This window comes from Chenopodium quinoa, unplaced genomic scaffold (genome assembly GCF_001683475.1).
Source record: "Chenopodium quinoa cultivar QQ74 unplaced genomic scaffold, ASM168347v1, whole genome shotgun sequence".
Lineage (NCBI taxonomy): Eukaryota > Viridiplantae > Streptophyta > Magnoliopsida > Caryophyllales > Amaranthaceae > Chenopodium > Chenopodium quinoa.
This window is the reverse complement of record NW_018742770.1, coordinates 1,241,255-1,268,047: the sequence shown is the minus strand read 5'-3', so window position 1 is coordinate 1,268,047 and position 26,793 is coordinate 1,241,255. Positions and strand designations below refer to the sequence as shown.

Genomic DNA, 26,793 nt, shown 5'->3' with positions numbered 1-26,793 from the left:
CCAACAACAGCAGAAATAACGAAAAAAATAAAGAAAATTGAAATAAAAACATACCTGAGCAGAGATGTGAGAGAAGAGGGCAGAGTCGGAGAGTGACGGAGAGCCGAAGAAGGACGGAGAGGGGCGGAGAGTTGGATAGGGCGAGAGGGAGATGAGACTTGGAGAGAGAGTGAGAAAACAAATAACAGACAGCAAGTGCAAGAGGCAAGAGGAGGACAAATGAAAATTTGAAAGCGAAAAACATAAGTTTTTACATTACGGTTAAATGGTCAATTTCGGGTTAATCCGACTTGAACCTAACACAATTAGTTAAATAAATTAGGCGGGTTATGATTTTCAACTTTAACCTTTTATAGCCTTTGTCAGGCAGTCAATTTGGGCAAGCAATAAATTTGAGGAGCTCTTGTTCAAGAGTTAAAAACTTTATTTTTTTTTCTTAGTTTGAATGAATGACGAGAGCTACAAATGTAGGAAGGGACATTCTTAAATTTTCAAGCACTATTGCACTAAGCTGTAAGCTATACACAAGACACATGACATACATAGTGCAGATGAACTGAAGATTTGGAATTTGAACAAGCTAATGTAAGTTAGGAACTAGTTGAAATCAGTACAACATCACAAGCAAAATCAAATAAACTAATTGATACCACTTACAATCACATGTTTTAGTAAACTAGCTGCTTAAAATGTGAGATTCAATATTATCTACTAATTTAACAACAATATCAATGGGATACAAATTGAATAACCCATCACCAAGGACTGCAGGCAGTATGTTCTCTAAGGCTTCTAAGTGGTGTCCATCTCGCATACATACACAAAACTAAGGTCGCATCATTGGATCAGAATGCACAATTGCCTAAGCATTATTTGAGAAACGGGACTCCAGCCTGCAAATTTGCTTAACTCGTGAAATGTGCCTGCAACCTGAAAACCAACCAAATAAATGAAAATTCCAGGGGAAACAATAGTGTACTAGAGTGGGAAATGATAGTAAACAGATGAAAACATGCCTGGTTGCGCATTTATAATATATTGTTTCTGGGGAATAATAGGTGCGTTGGTTTTCAATATTCTCCAGGAATCAGCAACAAACATCGCAAATGTAATACATCTGAATCCACGCTCTTTGACATTGTTTTCAGACCTGCACCATAAAATTTGTGATTCTAGCATCTCATTAAAACCTTCATATAACATCATAATTAAAATCCACCAGTTGTGCTGTGAGCAAGCTCAAAGTTGAAGGAAGGAACATGAAGCATTTGTAATGAAGTAATTCCACTTTGGTTCAAACATGCAAGTATTCAAGTACGCAAGTGAAAATTACTGGACAACCAAAAGAAAGGGATGGGGGAAAATTTATTGGGGATGGGAGATAGAGAAGAGGAAAATAAAAGGAAAAAAAAGGCAAAAATCCTCCTTGTATAAGCTGGTATACCCCAAAAAACGATATTCCACTAGTGTTCAGTCACTCAAGCGTAAATCACAGCTACCATTACAGACATACTCCAAACTTGGGCAAAAAATAGTGTCTTTATAAATGCCAAAAAACAGACTATTATGATGTTGACGCCAAAAGAAATTTGAACTTCACAGAAATTACATTTACCCATAGGATTCTTGATGATATCGTAATAATCAGGCACGTCTCATCCATCAACTGGTTTCTTAAATGGCCATGCATCGGAATGGTCTTGCATAGACTACTTTAAGGAGAGTAGAAACATATCATCACTAACTACTCAGCGCTTCAGCTTTAATCAACCATTAAAAAATGTAAACCAGGGAGGGGGCATTACACCACAATCAGAACAAGGTTTAAGTAGCTGGTTCCTAAAATGGTCAAGTATCAGGATGGTCACGCATATAACTGCTCAAAGAGGAGACACATTTTCTTACGTAAGAGGCTTTAGCATTATTTAAGTATTAAAAGAGCAAATCATGGCAGGGTGTTGCAACACCATCATAGCAGGATTCACTGATGCTTTGAAATTTTGAATGATCCAATAGCTTTTTAGGTTTCTAAACAAATATTTATAATCCATGGGCAGATGGAATATGTGAAACCAGATGTGCAAAAGACAAGTAGAGCACACAACTGACTAAAAAAGAAAATAATGACTAGCTAGGACAATTATTGCACCCAAGCCAGCTTAGCAAGCCCCTGGCTAATCTTGGTTAATGGTTCTCTTGAGCTCATCACCTCGACCCTCAAGCTTTATTGAGCCCAAGTCTAGTTAGGTGTTTTTCACTAGTTTTATAACTTCTATCATAGTTTCTTTATTGTCAATAGTGTTTTAAAGCAGTTTTCATTTACTTAATGTAACATATTCTTTTATGAAATCTTATACACCCCCCCCCCCAAAAAAAAAAAAAAAAACAAAAACAAAAAAACAAAATGTAGTCAAGCCATTGGTGTCCAAGTCAAGCACATGCTTAAGCATGGTGTAGCTTCAAGACAACTCGAGCTTTAATTTTGCTTTTCGTTCCAAGCAAGAGCTTGACTCTTGTTCAGCTCCACCACTACAGAAAGCCTTTGGAAAGGCACACGCAGTACGCCTTGCACTGGTGCCCAAATACTCAGAAGGATCCTGGGGACGGCGTTTTCCTTGAGGAGCACAAAAGCGCACTGCAGCACACCGAAGCACAGTAGCTAGAGCCTAGAGTCCATGGTCCGCAATCACTTTTTCCACATAGAACCTTTGATATGAAGAATTGTGCCTCACTCCTTTTCTTTGCGCCTAAGCTCAAGGACCACTATCACCTTAGTGCACTAGCCGTTTCATACACTGCTAAAAAGCAAGGGAAAAAATCAAAGATGTGCAAAAGCAGGAGAACCAACCTTCAAGAGTGTGCTCATGAACATAGTCAGAGATTTCTGATATGAGGCACTGTCCCCCGGTGCAATTGACGGTTTAAACCTTGAATATCCATATTGATCAGGTGTCCACCCAGCCTCTTCTACTTTTCAGGTGTCCACCCAGCCTCTCCTATAGTCAGACATTATATTACCCTTTCTCATAATTTATGGTATGTGTAACATGAGTAAGTACAAAAGAAATCTTCTAAAAGTTGCAATAACTATCAAGAAAAGGCATGTTGGAAAACAAGGAGAGACAGAGATAAAACAATAGGTTATAAGCCAATGCTTTCTTCAAACATTTAGATGAGAACATGTTACTTAGATATTTTCTATACATTCACAAGTAAAGATAAATGTACACAATACATTAAACCTATCGTCTAGCCCTAATGAAAACAACCAAGTGTACTGATACCTACGTTAACCTTTAAATTTGTATCCTTAGCTTTCATTACTTGGAAGATCACGCTCAATGCTGATGATTTTAATGCATAAATCAAGAATTACCATAACGCTCGTGATTTTAATACATAAATACCGCAAATTCAGCAATTGAATTTTGCATGAATCTCAAGCAAATGCGGATATATCAATTAACAAGACTTTTTAATACCTTTTGCTCTTTTACTTCACTTTATTTTCATAGCAAGCATATACTTATGCCGTTGAAAGCTATGAAAAATACTAATGTATTTATTTATTATCACTTTCGCAAACAATAACAGTATATTTAGGCTAACTAAAAAAAATGATATTGTAGAAATAGGGCTGATATGCGCTCGACCCAACAACTAGTTTGTTTATAAAGTTATAACTTATAAGTTGTGAATAGGGGTGGCAATGGATCGGAGGTGGGTCGGGTGATGCTTCATCAGCCTCCATCCGCTTATGTTCCATCCGTCATCTGACCCATTCATCATGCACCCGATTTATCCTCCATTCACGTCCGCTTTACTTATCATTCACATATGAATCAGGGTCCATCATAAAGACATAATGTTTTAATGACATTTAGTAGGAACAAGTATAAATTGGATTCATAAGAAATACATTACTGGTACATTAAACATTTATATAGATATATCAAGTGAATAATAGAGGTATAATTCGAATTGAAATATAAAAATCTTATATTAACATTGACAAGAAGGATAAAAAAATACGGAATTCTGAAAAGAGGAAAGAGAATTTGGAAGAGATTTCGTAGCTGATGAACTATGAGTCAAGATATAGCACAACTAAATCCAAGTTTAATTACGAAATTCAATGAACATCTAAAAAAAATAAAATTCAAATTGATCCAAAATTTACTGAATTGAAGATTGACATGGACAAAAAACTAAGAGAAAGAGATTGGAGGCCAATTTAAAATACCATACCTAGTTAATCAAGAGTGACAACAACCAAATTACACTAGAGATCCACGCTACCAGTTGATAAATAACTCGAAAATCATCTTTTATTTTGCTGAATTGGGATAAAAAAGGTCATTCTCAGCCATGGGCATACACATGGCATACATGTGATATATATACGTGGGATGAGTGAAAATGGTTGGGCGCTGGCCGCCATGTTGAACTTCATCGTGAAGCTCAAAAAGGGGAGAAAGAAATCGGGAGAGAGAGAAGATGTGAGATTTTTTGGGTTATTCATGTGGTAGGTTGGAAGAAGGGAAGCTAGTGCGTATAAAATTACCAAATATGCCATTATTTACATGGGTTTTTTGTTTTTTTTATCTGATAGATTAAGTTAATTGAAGGGATATAAATGCTTCTCACCCTTCTCACCATAAGTGTGCTTGTCATATGAGCCTAAATCGAAGGGTCGGGATTCGTTGAGAAGGGTTCTTAATATGTGAAGCGAGAGAAACCTAGATATATCAAGTGTGCAATGTAAATACATTAGTTTAAACTACAAATGCATTGATGTTATTCTACTATGACATCAAACTTTTATCATTTTTAAGTATCCTAGATACATGGAGTAACCACTACAAGACTGTTTTGTGTGGTTTACGTATTTTTGTTTTAAATTTTCTAAGAAACAGAAAACTGGAATAAAAATTCAATTACAAACGAGCCCTTAGATTTACCAGGTTGTTTGTTTAGAAATGAGAAAGAAAATCCCAATTAAAACCATCACAATCACTGCCCTTCAGCGCAGCCCCTCCCTTCCCCTCTTCCTCCGGCTGCTGCCCCTATAGGCCCTACTCTTCTCTGTCACTGCAGCCGTAGTTTATCCTCCCTTATTCTATCTTTTTTTTTTTTTTTTTTTTTTTTTTTTTTTTTTTATAAAAAATCTATCTTAGATCTAGAATTTTTGTGGGTGGTGGGTGGAGATTCTTGTTGGTTGGTTGGGTTTTCAGGGGTGGGGTGGGGTTTTCGTAAGTGGAAGTGAGTTTTTCAGGTGGGTGGAGATAAGGTTTTGTGGTTAGAATGGGGTGGGGTTCTCGGTGGCTGGAGTGGATGATGTTTTCGGTGGTTGGTGGCTTAGAGAAAGGGAAACGGGGGGGTGGGATGGGGTATCAAAATAGAGGAGTTTGGGGGGTATGGAGAAAGGGAATGATTAAATGACTTTGCAAACAACAAAGAATAGAATTAGACACGTTGATTCTCTTTCCATTTCCTGAATACCCCATACCAAACGCCCCCTAAGTTCATAAAACAAATGTTTTGTATACATCAATCCATGAACCTTTCGTGTACCCATCGGACAGCAGCCCTTTCGGGGGTAGGTCGAAGCCAGAGGCTCCCTTCTTTTGGTCGTTGCAAATAATACATTAAACAAACATTTATGTATATTATGAAAATCATTAAAAATACATTAAAGAATCAAGAAGTCATTCTAACTTATTAGACCAAATCCTCAAATTCAATACCAGTATACCTTAAGAAAATCACTGAAAATTTTAAAAGAAAATAATTTAACACAGACAATTAAATACAAAAAAAGCTCAAGATAGCACATTGTTCAAATGCAAGTTCTATTTCCTTGATCTTCAACTTGCTAAGTTCCTCCATACATTTCAAACACTTCAACACTCCACAAACAGAAATCACAAACAATAAAGCTAGGTCTCTTGGGCAATTTGGGTTGTAAAGCGGGGGGATTGAAGAGTTGTAAAGCGAGTACTTCCACTCATGGGAAAACTGCTCAGTTAGTTGGGTTGGGGAAGGCAATTACGGGAGGAACAAAAAGAAGCAAAGGAACAAGAACATTGTGCTAATTTGGGCCGTTGAATTTTTATCCAAGGGACACAATGGCCCAAGTATTTAATCGAGTGTGAGAATTTAGCTAAGGCCTTGTTTAGTTCACCTTATTTTTACTTATTTCAGAAAAAATAAGTTCAGATCAGAAAAAATAAGTTCAGATCAGAACATCGTTTTATGTGCGGTTTTTTATCGCTAAATATTCTTAATTTCGTAATGAAAAAATTTGTGAAAATTACATATTAATAAACTACACATTATTACGAATCTAACAAGATCCCACTTGATATATTTTTTCCTTATAGATTATCGTACACTTAAGGTCAAAGTTTGGTCAAATCAGACAATCAGATCAGATCAGAAAAAATAAGTTCAGATCAGATCAGATCAGAAAAAATAAGTTCAGATCAGATCAAATCAGCATAAATAAGGTGAACCAAACAAGGCCTAACATATTATAGTTCTCTATTGCTTGAAACTTTAGGTATAGAGAAATGCAACTCACTTTTGATCCAGCTCATTGATAATGGTTCTCGTGGTTATAAATTCACTTTATATGAAGTTTGATCATTGAGATGGACATTTTTGTGTTCCTATACTGACTGAAGTTTAAATTTTTATATGAATATTTTCCTGGTTTTTTTAATTAATTCATATGGCAGTTTGTGCAGTTCAAATACTCGGTGAAAGGATACTTGTAATTTACTTTGTCTTTTGATATGCATCACATTGTTTGATTTATTCTGTCTTTTGATATGCGTCACACTGTTTGATTTATTCTGTATTTTGTACCTTTTTGAATTAAGTTCTTCAGAATCCCTCGTTCAACAATTATATGGTGATCATCGTGACTTTAAGTTTTGACATTGCAGGTTACCTTCACTTAGGAGTCTGTTGAACTCGCACTTGGGGACGTACGACTTCAACTCTTTCTTTTTCTTCTGGGACGGCTGACTAGAATTGTCCGCCACCTAGACTTCTTTTCTTTTCTTGCTCTCTTCTTTTTTGGCCGACTGAGCTAACCGACTCTCTTTTTTGTCGGACTTTTTAGGGTCCGACGTCTGCTTGATGGCACAAAGCTCCGTCGCCTATATATAGGCTTCGACTTCCATCAGAGCTTCTTGGAGGGTAGCCACCCTCTTTCTAACTAAGTCGACTTTGAAAGTCGACCCGTCTTTCAGACCCTTGAAGAAGTCTGTGTAGGCCACTTCGTCAGACAGCCCCTGGATCTGAATTCTCATTAGATTGAACCGCCTGACACAGGACCTTAGCTCTTCTCTATCTCCCTGCTCAAATCAAGACTTGTATTTTTGGATGGGATGTTCATAGAGAAGTTGGATGCGAACAAGTATGCAAGCGTCTTGAAGTTATTGATGCAACCGGCTGACAGATTGCCAAACCATCGTTGGACTATGCCCTTCAACGTCGCCCGGAAACATCGACACCAAGTGGCGTCATACAACCCCTTCTTAACCAAGTGGCGTCATCGACACCATGAGGTTGGTATAAGCCATTAGGTGGTCTTTTGGGTTAGTGGTACCGTCATAGGTACCAACCAACACATTCTTAACCTTGGCCGGCTGAGCCGCCTCGGTTATCTCCCTGGAAAACGCAGACGGTTGTTCCCCAAAGTTTAGTAGCCGGAGCTGCTAGTCCATAGGCTGGACATTCAGTGCCGCCTGACCCCCGAAGGGTCGGCTGCATGTATGGTGATCCATATGGCATGTATGGCTGTTGGGGGCACATACGGAGCCGGCTGGATAATCTGAGAGCCAGTTCGTGCGGATATGCTGCGTGATTGATTCTCTCGGTTTATTTCCGAATACTTCATTGAAGTATTCTGGAAACTATCTGGGTAAGTCGACGTTGAGGCCGACTCAGACAACTATTGACTTCTCTTCTGCTGGATTAACATCCGGGCATCTGAGTAAGTCCTTTTTTATCCATCCGGCTGAACTTGCCGGATGGCCTTCCTTTTCCCTAATTTAGGGAAACGAAGTTTTGAAAGGTCGATCATGGGCCCATCCGCCCCCTTTGGTTTAGGGTGAAGAGTAGGCACACGATCCTTAACGTGCTTCTTCCCTGAGGGAGAAGGCTTCTTGGCCGACTAACCCTTGTTGGTGTCAGTTGACTTGTTAATTAGGTCCTTGATTTCCCCTTTGAAACTCTTCATGAGTTTCATGAGTTTGTCTCTAGTAACGGGAGCAGCACCCTCCGCCGCCTGGGGTAGCCCAGCCGACTTGACGGTTGGGTTGGTTGGACCAGCTTTGTCTTTGCCCCGTTCCCTTGTTTCCTTGGAACGGGTGCGTCTTGTTCTGAATGACCCGTCTGGGGCCACATAGGTGTTGACCTCAAGGTCGTCACTACTATCTTGGTCCGTGTGAACATCAGCTTCGGCTGCAGGCCGTTTTCCCTCAGCAGGCGGTACAGACTCTGATGCCATCTTAGAAGTACTCTCCCCACAAACGGCGCCAAATGTTTCGGGGTTTTTGGAGTCCCTCGGGAGAGTTACAATTCCAAGAATGCGCGTCGACTGTCCGTACCTGCAAAACCACGGAAACTCCGGTTGGGTGGAGTTTCGCCTCCAACGATCAAGTTAGAACGTGTCCGGATGTATGAAAGTGCGGAATGTAAAGGTTTTTCAATTCTCTCGGATTTTTAGAGAATTTTGCAATTAATATTGCTCGGGTTTTTTGTGTGTATATTTTATGAATGAATGTCCAATAAATGAGGATTTTCCTCTATTTATAGTGAGAGGGGATCCGTTCCCCTTTTATGGGTTGGAGTGCCACGTGTCCCTAGAGGATTGGTTTTCTCATAACCTCTCTGATGTTGACACGTGTCAGCACACGATTAGTCCACGTGGACTGGGTATTTTTACCCTAAACACTATATAGTTGTATGCTGCAAAGAGGATTCCTTGGCACTTTAGTGATTCAATGTTGCTGTTGGTTGCTTATTGAGCATTATGGTTGCTTTAAAATCCGAAAACTCGACTACCTGGATCTTTGATTTTGAGCCTGATTTTGTTTTTGTTACATTTTTTGTAAGGATTTAAAGAGTATGGTGGTGTTGTCTTGGCAGCTGCAGCCAGGGCTGTTTGATCCAAGGCTGCAGCTGCCTCGGCTGTAGCAGCCTGGGAAGCAGCAGCAGCCAATGCTTAAAAATGCAAATGTCAAGGTTTGGTTACATGCAAGTGTTTTTCCTTTTGCACTCTTAATCTTGTGAGCATAGTGCAATGAGCAAAAGCTTTCTTCTATGTCTCATCATACAGAATTCCTACAAAACATGATGCTGACATCTTTCTCATATATTTGTTCATTACTACATTTGCATTACAAGTGTTGTTTTTATTAATTTAGGTTTGTCTTAGTGAGCTTGTAAAGATTGTCTTATCTAGTTTTTACCCTCCTTTCTTCATATGTGATAATTGTGAAGTGACATACGATTCTAATCCTACTACATACATGTACCAATTGATCAGGTTGAATTTTGAAGATGTACGAGCAGTGTTCTTTTGTGTGGTTACTGCTTATCCATGTCCATTAAATCAGTTATTTTAATTGTGTTTAATGAATGAGAGAAAAAACTTGACTTTGTTATTTGTAGTAGTTATGCAGCAATAATGGCCTTGAACTAATTGTAATATTTTTTTTCTACTAGCGTCCTCAAACAATGTTATTTGGTAGTTCAATACTACTATATGATTATATGATAAAATAAATCAACCTAGTTTATTTTTATAATTTTCAACTATTTTTCTTTTGTAATTCTTAGTTAAACCTTGTGTAATAGTTAAGTAATTATAATGACTAAAGAGTACTATGCCTCAAATTACAGGTTGTTAATGCAGAATAATGGTATTCAAATACAGAGTAACAAATACACTCCCTAAAATAACAATATTAAACTCCCGAATAAAAGTAGTTGTCTCAAATCTATACTTAGTATTTAATAACTCAAACCGAGAAAAACACATGTCCCCATCCTATTACAGTTCCCAATCTTTTTTTTCAAACTAATGTATCACATGGCTTCTTATATTTTTAATTTTTTATTACACTATTTTTCTTAACCTTTTCACTAAACACTTCATCTTCATCTTCCCTCATCAATTCAACCTTTCTCTTTTCCCTCTTTTATTTTACTCCTTCCACCTTCTTTTTTTCAAGTCTAATTTAGAAAAAAAGTCTCAAATTTAATTTTTTTAATTCATGTTTTCAATTACACATTGCACCCATATATAATGATTTATTTTATTGGTATTTCCTCACTCATCTCTCAATGCAATTTTCTATGAACAACTCGTGCATTGCACAGGCTAGAAGGCTAGTTATATGTAAAATCCTACTCCCTCCGTTTCCAAAAGTTCTTCCCTTTTTTTATTGTGCGCGTTTTCCAATGCAAGAATTTGACCATAAATATCAATAGTTCCACATTAATTAATAAAAAGGAAATAATTAAATATTACTCGTAATATAATACTCAATAAAGCGAACAAACAAAGACTCAGCTTGATTATGTTATGTTGTATAGATAAAGAATAATTGTGAAGATTCAATCATCTTTTTTATTTTTTTGAATAGGAGTTGCTATCAACTTATGAATAGTATTAAGATTTCAAATGAAAAGAACAAAAAGGAACGGTGAAAGTACTATATAGTTCAATACTACTACATGATAGGAGATTCTATTTTTTTTCCCATGATTGTTAAATAATTATAATGAATAAAGAGTAAGATGCCTCAATTATAGTATGCTAATGCAGAAAAGTTGTATTAAAATACAATGTAACAGTATATTCCGTCAAATAATAGTTTGCATAATCTTAACTAATACTAAAGTAGCAGCCGTTGATGTCATTTTTTCCCAAAACTGTACACGTAGCGCTACCTCATGAAAAATTTTTCCGCTCAAATGTTAAGCCCGTCTATCTATATACCTAAATTATATTAGAACTTTTTTTTAGGGAATTTTCCCTCCTAAACTCTATAATGTTCGTTTAAATTTTTGAAAAATTATTAAGGTGTCTAGAAACTTTATACTTTAATTATTTATTATTATGATGGACTTTTATATCACATTTTTCATGAGACTTCTATATTTAATTTCAATTACCCTCATTAAAAACCGAACATGGCTCGGGTATTACCTAGTAAAACAATAAAAGTAGTCTCAAATTGTTGGTAAATCCCACAAGTTTCGAACACTGAACCTCATAAATATAAGATCATACTTTTTACCATCTTAATATCTTATAGCCAATACTATAATTTATGTTCTACATATACTCATTCTTCTTCACTCATATTTTCCAAGTAAGTAAGCAAAAAATATATAAAATAATTATATAGCTTGGAAAAAATGAGTAAAGAAGAATAACCTCAACAATTTCAAGACAAAGAAGAGTAATTCTCTTTAAATCCTATTTTTTTAACATTATATCTTAAAGTAACAATTCAGTGCAACATCCATTTTACACACTATCAGTTTGTTTTAAAACCGATGCTTAATGAGTATTATTTTTATTTCACCAATATTGATGGAAATCTCTCTTTGTTGTCAAACTTAATTCGGTGGATATTCCACATAATTTCCAATAAACTTGATAAAAACATGTAGAATATTCCACAATTATACAATTAACTTGTAATAATACATAGTTCCAAATCATCTTAATGATAAAATATAAAGCGTATCTCAAATTACAGTATGTTGAAGCACAATAATAGTTTTAAAATGCTTAATAACAGTTCCAAATATAGCCTCAAATTTCATTTTTATTTTCTACTCACTTTGTTCTTTATTCTATTTTTTTTTATCCCGTACTACTTTGACTATCTTCCCCTTCAATCCTTCATTCTATTTTTAGTATATTACTTTTACTATCTTACCCCTTTAACAGTATTCTCAATCAATTCACTTTGATTTTACGCAAACCCACCTATTACATTCTTAACATAAAAGAACGGAGGGGGAACTTAACATATTTATGTAGAAATAACATTGCTAAAAATGCAAGGTACCAGTATTAAATAACAAAATTAAATTGCTAAATAAACATAACTATGTATCAAATAACAATATAAAAGTGCAGAATAACCATAGGTAGGTTAAAAATAACAGTATTAAAATGTAAAATGAAAGTAGCTACCACCTTCATTTTTTAATAAGTGCTCCATTTCTCCTAGGCACAAATGTGCGATGCAAGTTTTAAACCAAAAGTATCTATAAATAACCTTAAGTATAAATCATAATAATTGAAAATTAATAAGCTATGTATTAAGACGATTTCAACAAGTACCTACTAGACTATATTTATTCTTATGTATAAATCACAAACATTAATCAAAGTAGGTAAGATGAATAATACAAAAGTGCCAATGGAGCATTTATTAAAAAACGAAGGAAGTATGTCTAAAATTGTTGGAAAATTCTTAATCCCTAACTGTGATAATTTTACAAGACTACATTTTAACATATTATCTCTCTCTCCCCCACTAAAGTACTAAACCCATTATTATTATTATTATTATTATTATTATTATTATTATTATTATTATTATTATTATTATTATTATTATCATTATTATTATTATTATTATTTATTTCACCTCATATATAATAGTCAAATCCATTACTTTTAAATAAAATATTAACCCTATGTTCTTTCATTTACAATTTTGAAATACTCCGGCTACCCCCACATACCTCTTATTTGCCTAAATTTATGTGCCGGTCAAAATGTATCACTAAAAAAAATAAAAAATAAAAAAAAAATAAAAAATTGAGGACCACTGTATCGCGATTAGGAATTGGCCAACCCTCCAAATTGTTTGGAGAGTAACATGAAGAATGAAAAAAATTGTAACATTAATTGTTTATAGATTTAAGCACAGTAAAAATAAAATAGTAGTCAAAGTAGTTTGGCCATGTTTAGTTCACCGGTATTTAGGACTTTTAGATCACAGAAAATAAGTTTACATTAGATTAGATAATTTCAGATCATAAATTCTTGATCTTAGCACCAAAAAAAAAAAAAAAAAAAATACTACATGATTTATCATGTGATATTTTCAAATGGTTTTAATTGAACTTCAAATGTTCCAGACCCTATAAAAGTTCATTATTCCCCGCTTGAACTCTTTACGCACAATTAGATAGATCTTGATTTGTTTTGGCGATAATCAACTCAGTTTGAAGCTCCAGCTCCAGTATACTAGATTGTGGTCCTCTTTAAGTTTCCCGCAAAGAACACAACCCAATCATGAGACATTGACTTGAAAACTTTTTGTGTAAATTATATATATTTAAAGAAAAAAAAACAACATTACCAACTCCTATTATACAATCTATTAACAATGCAATCACATTAACACAATATAATTAGCTAATAAGCAAGCTAAAATCTAAAGGCAGATGAGCATTAAAAATAGCATACAAAGATAGCAAACCCAATCACTTACTCTAGCATCTCAAATAACGAAATGTGTCTCAAATTTCTTTAGTAAAGCAAAGCTTTTACGGAGTAAGATATAAACTAAACACAACATGCATATGTTCAAAACATAACAAAAATTTCTAAACTCTACTTTCTACATTTTTTAACCACTTTGTGATCTATATGTGTCCAGCAAGAAATAAAATATAATTCATTTCTTTATCTTTGTCATATTAGATTTGTTTTTTGCATCATTATCTAATGCATAACAAAAAAGCAATTCAATAAACAAACAAGATAAAAAGCAAAACATTAGCACATTTCAATCAATTGGAATTGAAATTTATATTAAATACTAATCAGAACATAAGCACACATCATAACTATGAATTTTCTACGTTATTGATTAGAGCATATCATAATAAACAAAAATAAACTTATGGAAAATTTTAAAACCCAATTATGCAGTATGAAGTTATACACATAGTATTTGATAAAGGTTAAACAAAATAGGGTTTCAATGGGTTTAATTAAAGAAGCTTTAGAATGTTTAAAGACCTTAGGTTCTTATCATCTTGAAAGCTTTAGACGATATGCAAAAGGAACAAGCCAATTATAAGAACAAGCAAATTATGCAAAGGAACAATCGAATTTTGCAAAACAATTATAAGAAACTCAACCAAAGTTCAATAACTTTACCAATAATAGATAAAAGAGCTTTGGGAGGTTGCTTTATTTTGGAATTCCTAGCCTATTCTTAATTAGGTATATTATGTGATAGTGGTAGTAAGTTATTCAGATTTTAATCATCTAGTCTGTAGTTTAGGGTGCACAATAGTGTTTTCCATGGCATGATACCACAATAATCCCGCGACTCTTCTCTAATAAAGCTTCATGAATTGAGTTTCTGTTCTCTTCCTCACTCCCCCTCCTCTTCCCTTTCTTGTGGATGCACTTGTGCAAAAGGAACATGTAATTACATAATATACACTAGTATTTATTTTGCTGACCTATAAATCAATAATGGCTATAAGAGCTCTACCAAACAATTACACTGATTTATGCAAGCTCAATTACGCAAGACAATTTCAATTATGAAAGTTTTCTCAAATGAGCAATATTACAGTAATTCAACACAACCAAACAATTACACTAATTAAACACAACCAAGCAATTACACTAATTAAACACAATCAAGCAATTACAAAAATTCAACCAAACACTAATAAGAACTCAACCAAACTTACAAGAGCTCGGGCCTCTTTCAAGACAAATATTAAGCTGAAGATCAATAAATTATATGTAGAATCTGAAAAGCCAATTATGCAAAATTAAGAACTACCTTCTCCATATTCACAAAACTGTATTAGATCTTGATAAAGACCAGCCTTTAATACAACACTGCCGCCCTTTTACCCACAAAATTTGAACAAATAAACAAACCTTTTCAACAACTGCGCGTCTACCGCTTTGACCTCCCCTTCCGCCCCAAACCCTAATTAACAAAACAATTTATTTCTTTTTGGAATAATTCATACAAAAATTACAGCTTCGGGTGTTTACCTACCATCGCAATAGGCTTACTTCAATACCTTCGATCTTTACTCACTAACGGAAACTTCGAACTTAGCCGCAACACCTTACGAAACACTACGATTCAACTTTCACAACTACTTTTACCAAAATTGAAGACTTACACCAAGACGAATTCCACCAACATCAACAAATTCGACAATTTCCACCGCTCTTAAGCTATATTTTTGCAATTTTTTTCGTCGAGAGATTTCCGGTGAGGAACCTTAGAGAGAGGTTTTCCACAGCAGTAATTTCGAATGGAGTTAAGAGAGACTTTTTACAGTCAGTAACAAGTTATGACTTACTGCAAGGTTTTTCAACAAATTGACTATTTTGCCCCCAAGTGTTGGACACACGTGTCCATACCGGGTAGGGGTGTTCATATCCGGGTACCCGGATATTCGATTCGGGACCCGAACCTTCGGGTAGTTGATAACTCGGTCCGTGTCCCGTCCCGGATAATTCGGGTACCCGATTCGGAACGGGACACGGGTACCTGGATTTTATTTACTTTAATTTTTTAGATAAGTTTGTAGCTAAAACTTACTGTACTTTTGTACAAAAAATTTGCTGTATATACAATAATTAACCTTGTTTAGGGTAAAAATACCCCTAAGACACGTGGCCCTATAAAGGCTTGCCACGTGTCAAGTTTGCAACGGTCAGCAAAGGCCCAATTCCTTTGCGACACGTGTCATTGTACCCTAATTGAGGTACAACTCTCCCCTACTATAAATAGTAAGGGCAGACCTCATTAATGGGGATCGAATCATTTTCAACCAACCAACCAAACACAAATCCCCTTGCAAACGCTCTCAAATTGAGAAGCATTTATTGTCTTATTTCCTCATTAAGAAAGAGACTAACTTAATCTTCGGAGGCGGAACACCCCAGCCCCAGCCGGAGTATTCCGTTATTTGTGCAGGTATAGGCAAAGGAAGGAGCATACTAGGAAATTGTAACTCTCCCGTAGGACACATAAAAAACCCCCAAACATCTTGCGCCGTCTGTGGGGAGAGTACTTCCTAGATGACTTCAGAACCGGTACTACCGGGTAAAGGTAGTCAACCTGCTGGTGAGGCTGAGGTCCACTCGGACCAAGATATAGCCGACAACCATGAGGTTGAGACTTACACAGCTGCCGATGGTTCTTTCAGAACCAAGCATACTCGTTCCAAAGACAAAAGGGAACGAGTAGAGTAGCAGGCAGGCCCAAACCATCCCATCAGGGGACCGCTTGGGTTAACTCCTGCTTCAGAAGGGGCCGCCCCAGTCTCCAGGGATGAACTCATGAACATGATGATGAGTTTCAAAGGGGAGATCAAAGGCCTTCTGGATAACACAGCTGGCCCCCGTAAGGGTCAGGCGGAATGAAGGCGTCTTGGAAAAAAGACGGCCAGAACAGTAAAGGGTAGAGCATCTACCCCGCATCCGAAGTCAAATGTGCCGGCTAGGCCCATTGATTTCACGAAGATACACACTCCCAGGGATGGAGCCAGAAAACCCGCCCTGCACATACAGCTGGATGGAACCAAGAAAGTCTATTCTGATGCCCGGACGCTCATACAGGATAAAAAGACTCAACAACGCTCCGAGTCGGCATCAACATTAACCTTTCGAGACAACTTCAATGTCACATCAGGGAGGCACTCGAGAACAAACAATGGCAGCCGGACGAGCGAGGTTTCCGCTCGATCCGGCCCTCATATCATCCTACCGGCATTGCATGGGACACCATACACGCCTTTTGGATCTCCCTATGCACAACCAAGTCTTTTCGGGGGGCAGCAACAACCGCCTGTCCAGCCTATGGACTGGCAGCTCCGGCTGCTAAACCTTGGGGAACAACCAACGACGTTTTCCAGGGAAATCACTGAGATGACCCAGCCGGCAAAAATTAAAAACGTGTTGGTAGGTACCTATGACGGAACCACCAACCCGGAAGATCAGCTCATGGCATACACCAACCTGATGTATTTGCAGGGTTTGGATGATGCCTCATGGTGTAGGTGCTTCCCAGCAACGTTGAAAAGGATAGCTCAACGTTGGTTTGGCAACCTCCCAGCCGGATGCATCAACAATTTCAGGACATTGGCCTACTGGTTTACGTCCAACTTTTCTATGAATATCCCTGCCAAGAAAACAAGCCTTGATCTAGGGGCAATTCAGTAGGGAGATAAGGAAGGGCTCCGGTCATATGTCAGGCGGTTTAACCTGATGAGGATCCAAATCCATGGATTGTCTGATGACGTTGCCTACACTGATTTCTTTAAAGGCTTAAAAGACGGGTCAACTGTTAAGTTTGACTTGGTTAGGAAGAGGGTCTCTACTCTTCACGAGGCGCTTATGAAGGCGGAGGCTTACATTCAGGCAATGGAATTATGTGCTGTGAAACTTCCAACGGATTAAAAAAGATCCGACAAAAAAGAGAATCGGTCTACCCAGCCAGCCAAAAAGGAAGAAAATAAGAGAAAGGGGGTATGGGCAGCTGACTCATCCGGACAACCTTTCCAGAAAAGAAAGAGGTCGGATCCGTATGTGCCAAAGTAAGAATTCAACAAGGATTGTGCCTCCATTCTCAAAGAAGTAAGGGACCGGTTGAATCTTGAAAAACCGGCTCCCATGAAGAGTCTTGTAAGCGCCCGGGATAAGAGCAAATTTTGCCTTTTTCATGAAGAAATTGGCCATGACACTGAGGGTTGCTTTAGCCTCAGGCGGCTCTTTGACCGGCTTGCTGACGAGGGGGCTCTCAAGTCCTATCTATCCAAGTCAAAGGGTGCTCCCAAACAAGTAAAAGGACCACCCCCAAAGACGCCGGCTACTCAATCGGATACGGATGAGGATACCATCCTGACCATAGCCGGTGGATTTGCAGGAGGTGGGCCTACCATCCGGGGCACAAAGGATAACATTCGGAAACTGGTCAACTCAGTGGATGAGGGCCAGTCGTCTGAATATTCATTTCCGGAAGTTAACATCTCCGAGAAAGATAGAGGAGAGGTCAGGCGGCCTCATGATGACCCCATAGTCATTGAGTGCAAAATCGCCAATCAAAGAGTTGGCCGGATCTTGATTGATACCGGGAGCTCATCTGACCTCATAAGTTACCGGTGCTTGGAAAAACTCAAGTACAAGCCCAGTAGCATGCATCCGGCCTCATACCCTCTTGTTGGTTTTGGGGGAGGAGTAGTACATCCGGTGGGCATGATTGATCTACCCATCTGGTTCGGAGAAAAGGGAAAGGGTCGGCACATGGTTGTCAAGTTTCTTGTTGTAGGAGAGTTGACTGCCTACAACTTGATTATTGGCCGCCCAACCCTTAACATATCAAAAGCAGTCATCATCCCATCCCTAATAATGAATAAGTTTGAAAGGGATGATGGCACAATCGGTTCCTTAAGTGGGGACCACAAGATGGCGAGAGAGTGTTACCTCTCGAACATCAAACCAACGCTTGACACAAACGGTTAAGAGAAAGAAATAGTTGAACTTGACGACTGCGATCAAAGCTCACCGGCTACTAAGCCAGCCAATAAAAAGAGGAAGACGGACCAACTGGCGCCTGTAAAGGAGAAACAATAACAATCACTGTCAGGGGAGAGGCCAGACGACCTTCGCCCTAAGCCGGCTGGAGAAATAATTGACATTGTCCTTGAAGACAATCGGCCAGACAGAACCGTCAAGATTGGAACGGTTGCTTTTGAAAGTTTAGGACCCGACTTGCTCCTTTTGCTGAAGGAGTTCAAAGATGTGTTTTCCTTTGAAGTAGAAGAGATGCCGGGTGTAAGCCCGGATCTCGTTGTTCATAAAATCGTTGTGGATCCTAAGAGGAAGCCGGTCAGGCAAAAGAAAAGGAACCATGGCGAGGAAAGGTCCCAGGCGGCAGCAACCGAGGTCAAGAAACTCTTAGATGCTGGGTTCATCCGGCAATGCTACTACCCGGATTGGGTAGCCAATGTTGTCCTTGTGAAAAAGCCGAATGGAACCTGGGAGATTTGCGTAGATTACACGGATTTAAACAGAGCTTGTCCAAAAGATAGCTACCCGCTTCCAAAGATAGATCATTTCGTAGACTCTACAGCCGGCCATGCCCTGATGAGTTTTATGGATGCCTACTCCGGCTTCCATCAGATACCCTTGTGGAATAAAGATCAAGAAAAGACGGCTTTCGTCACAGATCAAGGGCTATACTGCTACACGGTGATGCCGTTTGGGTTGAAGAATGCGCCTGCCACTTTCCAACGAATGATGAACTCGGTCTTTTATGATCGGATTGGAAGGAATGTGGAGGCCTACATCGATGACAAGATAGTCAAGTCAAAACTACAGGCGGATCATCTAGCCGACCTCCGAGAAACCTTCACCACCCTCAGGCTGCATAAAGTCATGGTAAACCCGAAAAAATACGTCTTTGGAGTTGAGTCTGGGAAGTTTCACGGATTTTTGATTGATCAGAGAGGCATAGAGGCCAATCCGGACAAAGTACAGGCGGTGATTGACATGCAGTCGCTTCGTACCGTCAGGGAGGCTCAAAAGCTTACCGGTTGCCTGGCGGCATTGGGGAGATTCCTAAGCCGATCAGGTGACAAGTGCCTTTACTTCTTTCAAGCAATCAAAAAGAGGTCGAGGTTTGAATGGGGTGAAGAGGCTGAGGCGGCATTTCAAAGGTTGAAGCAACACTTGCATTCTTTGCCAAGATTAGTGAGTCCCCTACCCTAGGAGGCTCTCTACATGTACTTGGCCGTCTCAAATCATTCCTTAAGTGCCGTTCTCCTTGCTGAGAGAGACGACAATCAGCTCCCGGTCTACTTTATAAGCCACGTCCTCCGGAATGCTGAACTTCGCTATCCTATGATCGAAAAATTCGGCCTGGCTTTGTTCAAGGCAGTCAAGCGGTTGAAACCTTATTTTCTGGCTCATCCGGTTACCGTCTATACTGACCAACCGCTGAAAAGGCCTATGACCACTTTAGAGTCATCCGGAAGAATGATTAAATGGGCTGTGGAAATTCAAAGTCTATAAATCACTTTCGAACCTAGGCGAGCAGTGAAGGGTCAGGCGTTTGCCGACTTCATTGTTGAAATGACAAGGCCGATACAGCCGGATAAAACAGAGCAAGTTTGGAAAGTATATGTAGACGGGAGCTCTACTGTGAATGGTTGTGGGGCAGGCGTAATTTGTCATTCTCCAGAGGGGGACAAATACGAATATGCTCTACGATTCAAATTTCAAGCTTCAAATAATGAAGCTGAATACGAGGCCCTGCTAGCCGGTATCCGCATGTGTAAGGTAGCCGGGGCAAGGAAAGTTGACGCTTGTTCTGATTCTCAACTCATTGTTAGCTAGTACAACGATGACTATGAGGCCACCCATCCGGTGACGATTAAGTATCTTCAGGCGGTCAAAGAGGAGGCTGGGGCATTTGATGAATTCAATCTAAGTCAAGTACCCAGGTCCGAGAATAATCAGGCGGATGCACTATCAAAATTGGCATCATCCGCCACATGTGATACGCCTAGGTCAGTCTTCTGGGAAGTCATGGAAAAGAAAAGCATTGAACATGATCCCATTGGAGTTCTAGATCGAAGCTCCAATTGGATGGACCCCATCCGGTCCTTCTTGGTAGACGACACTCTACCGGGTGTCTCATTAGTGGCGGCTGCTCTTAAAAGACGAGCATTAAGCATCGTAATGCACAAAGGTGAACTCTTCCGGAAAGGTTACCTGCAGCCGCTATTTAAATGTGTTACCCCAGAAAGGGGAAAGGAAATACTGGAAGATCTGCATGCCGGCTTTTGTGGATCGCACATTGGCAAGAAGACCCTTGCCAAAAGAGCCAGGCGGCAGGGATACTTTTGGCCCACTCTCGAGGCAGATGCATTAGATCTAGTAAAAATATGTGACAAGTGCCAGAAGTTTGGCCGGCTGATCAGACAGCCGGCCACTGATTTAACGGCTATTCACAGCCCTATTCCCTTTGCCAAATGGGGCATGGATATTTTGGGGCCATACACTCCTGCCCCAGGCGGAAAAAGATACATTTTAGTGGCTGTTGACTAGTTCATTAAGTGGGTTAGGCCAAGGCGGTAAAGGGCATCAAAACTAAGGATGTCATCTCCTTCATCTGGAGAAATGTCATCACCCGGTTCGGTGTACCTATGTCAATGGTTTTTGAAAATGGCCCCTAGTTCGAAACGCCTGTCCTAAAGACTTGGTTGCAAGATCAAGGGATTTCCCATTACTTTGCATCTGTTGGCCGTCCTCAAGCAAACGATCAAGTTGAAGCTTTTAACAAGCTCATCTCAGGCGGCATAAAGAAAAAGATTGAAAAAGCACGCGGTCTTTGGGCAGGAGAACTGACTCATGTTCTTTGGTCTATTAGAACTACTGAGAAGGGGTCAACCGGTGAAACTCCATTTCTTATGGCATATGGCACAGAGGCGGTGCTTCCCATTGAATTATATGAGCCAACACTTCGAATCATGTTATACGATGAAGAGGCAGATTGGGAAGCCATGCGCCTGGCTTTGGATACTCTTCCTGAAAGAAGGGGCAATGCCGCCTTACGTCATGAAATCTACCGGTTGTGAATGACGAGGGCCTACAACAAAAGGGTGCGCAAACGCCCCCTCAAAGTTGGATATTTTGTTTTACGAAAGCTTGAGGCAACCGGTAGGGCGAATGAACAAGGGAAATTAACCCCAAACTGGGAAGGACCCTACCGGATTTTTGAAGAAGTTAGAAACGGCACATACCGCTTGGAAACCCCAGACAGAATGCGGCTGCCTCGTACCTGGAACGTAGATAACTTGAAAAAGTACTACTTCTAAGGAATATGTAATTTTTTGTAATTAATGTTGAATTTGTAATTAATATTGAAATGAGAAAGCCTATATTTTCCATTCATAGAAATTGTATTAGCACCTGTCTAGTGCAAAAACACAGACGGAAGAACATTTATTAAAAAAAAAAATGCTCCAAAAAGAGCAGTCATCCGGCGACATCCATTCGGGTGAAATCGTTGAAGAGAACAGCTCCCTTCCGAGTGGTACATTGTTCTAGCGATCAAATGACTCAAACGACATTTACTTAAAAAGAAACTTGTAGCCGTTAGAAATGATCCTTCGCATCTAGGATTCATCCGGCAAGGACCCAAAAGTGGTCCATCCGGCAAATTGAAAATCCTAGTGGGTTAACGCCATCGGGTATTATTTAAAAGCCACACAAACAGTTTGATCACCCATCCGGCTGCCAATGAAACGGCTGCCTGTTTACCGTTAGAGTAAACAGTTGGCCATTTCAAGGGAATTTTATTGTACCAGCCGGGGCAGGAGTAGATCAACCATTGATCACCCATCCGGCTGCCAATGAAACGGCTGCCTGTTTACCGTTGGAGTAAACAGTTGGCCATTTCAGGGGCATTTATTGTACCATCCGGAGTAGGAGTAGATCAACCATTGATCACCCATCCGGCTGCCAATGAAACGGCTTCCTGTTTACCGTTGGAGTAAACAGTTGGCCATTTCAGGGGCATTTTATTGTACCAGTCGGGGCAGGAGTAGATCAACCATTGATCACCCATCCGGCTGCCAATGAAACGGCTGCCTGTTTATCGTTGGAGTAAACAGTTGGCCATTTCAGAGGCATTTTATTGCACCATCCGGAGTAGGAGTAGATCAACCATTGATCACCCATCCGACTGCTTGTTTACCGTTGGAGTAAACAGTTAGCCATTTCAGGGGCATATCATGGTATCATCGCTTCATCCGGCGAAAAATAGAACGACTGATCATGTTAACCGGATGAGTAGTATAAAAAACTTGTAAAACTTTTAGAAAATGCATAAAAAAATGCAAATAGTAGAGTAGCAAAACCGACTGCGTCGGTTGGTAGATTAAAAATTTATATATAGAAATGTTAACCGGACCCCCGTCCGGGAAAGTTACACTCAAAGATACTCGGCTCGCAGGCCGGAAAAGAAGATAGAAAATGTTTATGGTTGTTGCTGTTGAGGTTGTTGTTGTTGTTGAGCTTGATGCTGCTGATGCTCCGGCTGCTGAGTTGGATCGACTAGAACTTCGGCCAACTGCTCCACCGCTTGCTGATCCTCCACTTGCGCTTCTTGATTAGCCCCATCTGGCTGAATCGCATTGTTGCGCTCAACCCACTCGTCAAAAGCGGGAGGAGGGTCATTCCCGAGTACCTTTGCCTCATAAACCTCAGAGGCATACTGGTATTGAAGATTCCAGTATTCGTAGTCGAAATCCGGATGGATCAGGTTCCAAGCGAGCTTCATACGCTCTTCGCAGTCGGCCTCATTTTCTGCAATCAGGCGGAGTTGTTCCTCTTCCAGCTCTTTCTTATGAGCCGCCTGATTGTTTGCAAGTTCAGTTACCAGCTGGTTGTTGTCCTTCCGGAGATTGACATTTTCCTTGTCAGCATTCTCAAGGGCTTTAAGGTCAGTTTGAAGATTTTTGACTTGGAGCTCAAGCTCATCAACTCTCTTCAAGGCCGCCTCCCCAGCTTTAGCCGCCTTCTTCAGCAGTTCCTCCTGTTGCAACTTCCTTTGTTCAATTTCCAAGTCATATGAAATGGCATTGAATTGGCAAACGTCAATAAGATCAGATGCGCGCTTCTGAGCGTCTCTTACCTCCTCCTGCTTCTTGCGAAGAGGGACGCTAAGCCCATCAACTCTCAGCAGCGTCTACAATATCAGCCGGAAAAAGTGTTAGAAAAGATCAAAAACAAAGTACTTGCATCCGGTAAAAAAGATTATTGCTTAAACATAGGCCATCCGGTTTATGTACCTCAGCAAGAAGAGAAGTGATCCGGTCAAGATTAACCGTGTGCACGGCTTGCACAACTTCTCTCTCAGACCGAGTGATGGTCTTGACCATCCTCTTAGCATATTGCTGGTAGTTTGGACGGCTGGAGGTTGTATCTGCAAGCATAGAATCATCTGTAAGGTATTGGGCATATGCCTCGCCAATATCCAGGCGGTGTCCAGAAGAATCCCTAGATTGGCTTGCTTGGGTTTTTACTCTCATATGCCCAAGCGACCAGGGGGGATCAAAGGCAGAAGTTTTACCTTTTTCGGACTGTGGGGTCAAAGCCCCCCCAGCCGCTAAAGAACCGGAGCCCGTCTGAGTACGAGCATCCGGTCTTGCTGACTCCACCACCATTTCAAAGTGGGGAGTAAATTGTCGGCTCTTCCCTGCTGTTGTTGGCCTGTCCTTGTCAGGCGTCTTCTGTTTCTGACCAGCAGCCGGGGCAGGAGCCGCCACCCTAGGCACTTTGGCGGCTGGCTTGGGAATATTCCCAGGCGGTCGTTTTTGCATACTCGCTACAGAGCGAGGTATGACTTGGTTCCCGGCCTGAAAACAGTCAAAATAGGATCCGGTAAAAACCTTGTAACAAGGTAAAGGGTACATCCGGCAAAAGAAGAATAAATTGTAAACAGAAAGATGGTTAAGGAAAGACTACCCCGGCGGTTTTGGCGGCCATCGCCGCCTTCTTCTCTTCCAGCTACTTATTTCTCAAAAGAATGGCAGAAGTAGCCGGTGTCTTCTCTGGTGGCACCATTCGTTTTGCTTCTTCTACAAAACAAGAAAAGAAAACATGGTTAGAGATCATACAAAGCATACCCATCCAGGAAAGACTTGATCAAACAGTGAACCTACCCTTGTTAAACATAGTGCTTAAGTTACAAAGGGACAAAAAAGCCTCATCCTTAAACCAATCCGGATGGGGCACCCAAAATTGGGGAACTATGATCTCACCCCCGTCATCTAGTGGGGCAGTTGTCTTCAGAAAGAGACCCTTCTGCATTATTTGGTCCCAAGCCTCAACCGGTACTCTAGGGAGAGCTTCTTCCTAGCAATGCCGGGTGCTTATTGTATCTACCAGCCGGCGGTTAAGTTGGGGGGATGGGGAAGAGACGACATAAAATTTACTCTTCCAATTACTCCATTTGGACGGCTTGTCCAAAGTCATCATATACTCCGGAAGCGTGGTGAGAGTGTACCACGCATTCCACCCACCCGGCGCTCTGCTTAAGTAATGCATATGCGCAAATGCTTCCCAGCTCGGCTTGACACCCTGCAGCTCGCAGGTGGCAATATATCCAAGAATGTTGACCCACGAATTAGGGGTCAACTGCCATACACCCAAGTCATACCCCTTTAGTATGGCTCTAACGCAGTGATGGAGGGGGAACCAGAGGCCGGCTATAAATGCCGCCTCGTAGCAGCCGAAGTAGTTGTCGACATTGTCCACGTCGTCGGTCCAAACGACTCTTGCCTCTACAGTCGGGACAAACACCTCCCATTACTCCCCAACTGGCTTCTTGTTTAGGAAAGCAGGGAGTGTGGCGTTTAAAGTGACCACATCCCTGGCGGACATGGTCATATCAGTTGGGTCGCCCTTAGCTGGCCATTTGTAGGCCTCTTCATCAATGGGAGCCGCCTCTTCAGAAGACTCTTCATCAGGGCCAAGGCCGGACTCCTCATTATCAACTGACCCCTCTCCGGATTTTTCACCGAATCCCTCTCCGGATTCCTCAGTGTTGGAACCAGAGCTATCCAAGATACTGTCACCCGGTGTGCTAGGTGTATTCGGGGAATCTTGCTGAATCTCTTCATTAGGACCCATCTCAGCCGGTTCCTCGGCTTGTTCTTGATTTATAGGGTCAGATGGGGGTACATTGAACGCATCTTTAAATTTGAAGAGGTCGCGAAAAGACAAGAATGAGGACCCAACCGGCTTTAAAACCGGTTGGGGTTTTTGAATTCATTTCTTGACAAAACAAATACCCAGGCGGTGTAATACCGGATGGGGATGCTTTGAAATCCTTGTTACCTTTTAAAAAAAATAAAAAAAAAAATAAAAAAAAAACTGCTCAAACAATATCCAGACGGTGAGTCACCGGATGGGGGTGCATTGAACGCATCTTAAAATTTGAAAGGTCATGAAAAAGACAAGGATGATGACCCAACCGGCATTAAAACCAGTTGGGGTTTTTGAAATCGTTTCTTTGTAAAGGCTCAGAAGTACGCCAGACGGAGTTTCACCGGATGGGTACTTTGAATGCCTGGTTATATAAAGGACAAGTCTATTTGGGAATGGATCAGAGATCCCACAGACGGTGTTAAACCGGATGGGGGTGTTTAGAATGCATAATTCTTAAAGGTTGATGATCCCTCAGACGGAGCTATGCCGGCTGAGGGAGAGAATTCAGCACTGGGATATGGGTTAAAGGCCCCCCAGGCGACAAGTAACCCGGATGGGGTAAAACGTTCAAAATCCTCAAAAATGGAAGTTAAAAGTAGAAAGAAAAGAACAGCCGGTACCTTAGAGATTGGAGAAAGAATACTCAACCAGTCGCCGGATGTGCTTGATTCAAAAATGCCGGATGCAAGGAAACTTAGGAAATTATGCAGCCGGTGTCAGAGCTCTCTCAGAAAATTTTTGAAAAATTATGCAAAGTGTGGAGGATAGAGAGAGTGTCTCTCATTTATAGAGAAGGAGCAAAAGGCGAAACGATGCCTTCTGCCCTAAAAACTTGAAATTTGAAAAAAGGAGGGAAGAAGACGAACTGTCTCCTCCTATGCGTCTGACACTTGTCACAGGTGACACGTGGACATGCCACTTCACACCTGTGAGGGGCAGATGTTTAGGGTAAAAATACCCCTAAGACACGT

General features: G+C 40.2%; 1 long non-coding RNA gene across 1 annotated transcript; it reads right to left on the bottom strand.

The window, feature by feature from the left end:
* Positions 1–1,020: 1,020 nt before the first annotated feature.
* Positions 1,021–5,096, bottom strand: LOC110724592. Its single transcript, XR_002512016.1, has 3 exons — positions 4,249–5,096; positions 2,849–2,996; positions 1,021–1,150 (listed from the first exon to the last, which is right to left on the bottom strand). It is a non-coding gene; the product is annotated as an uncharacterized LOC110724592 (long non-coding RNA).
* Between the last annotated feature and the right edge of the window lie 21,697 nt (positions 5,097–26,793).